The sequence below is a fragment of the Coregonus clupeaformis genome, unplaced genomic scaffold (genome assembly GCF_020615455.1).
Source record: "Coregonus clupeaformis isolate EN_2021a unplaced genomic scaffold, ASM2061545v1 scaf0664, whole genome shotgun sequence".
Taxonomy (NCBI): Eukaryota; Metazoa; Chordata; class Actinopteri; order Salmoniformes; family Salmonidae; genus Coregonus; species Coregonus clupeaformis.
In genome coordinates, this window is record NW_025534119.1 from 161949 (window position 1) to 162995 (window position 1047).

Here is a 1047-nt window from a genome sequence, read left to right on the forward strand (position 1 = left end):
TCGACCAGCAGCCTTGGCCTCTGTGATTAGCGTCGGCCCAGCGGCCTTGGCCTCGGTGATTAGTGTCGGCCCAGCGGCCTTGGCCTCGGTGATTAACGTCGGCTCAGCGGCCTTGGCCTCGGTGATTAGCGTCGGACCAGCGGCCTTGGCCTCGGTGATTAGCGTCGGACCAGCGGCCTTGGCCTCGGTGATTAGCGTCGGCTCAGCAGCCTTGCCTTTGGCCTCTATGTGGCAGGCTTCTCCTCCTCCCTGCTGCTTTGATCCGATGCTGCCATTGTGCCCTGGAGAAGCCACTTTCTAATATCCATCATACTATCAGCTACCTACCTAACTGTTAACATTAGCTACATTCCATCCAGCTGCGCAGTGAATGTTTTTTTTTTTTGTAGTACGTAACTTTGAAAATAAACCTAAACGGTCAGATTGACCCCGCCCCTCTAACCGGTAAAATGTGTATGACGTAGGTATGATGCGTGCAAGGGAGTTGCATGAATGAAGCATACACAACAAATGGGTTGGGCATCACGGATGGGGCAGATTGTGGGACAGAATAGGGATACAGAACTGAGGAGGCACAATATTCCAACTAAGGGGCATTGCCCTCTTCTGCCCCCTGGTGGCGCCGGGCCTGCACTTAACAGGCACTATAGACATTTGTTTTATTTGACCTCTTGAGATGGAAAACATGTCTATTAAGTTGAACATGTGGGGAGACCGGAGATGGTTGTAACACTTTTCACCTTTTGGTAAGTTTCTCAGAGATCCTTTATGGTGGTGGCTTAATTGGAACAGTGCTTGGGCTGAATTGGAACAGAATGAAAAAGGGGCATAGATCATGACATGCAACTAAATATTGTACAACTTTATTGAGACCATGAGAGCAACATTGCCATGTTCAACATTTCATTTGGCAGAAATAATAATAAATATAAAAAATAAATATTGTATTATTTTCCCCTCCACTAAATGGTCTTTCTCAACCAAACAACATCTAGGCAAAACTAAACACCTGAACGTTTGTGGTGTGTGTGTCTGTGTGTGTGTGTC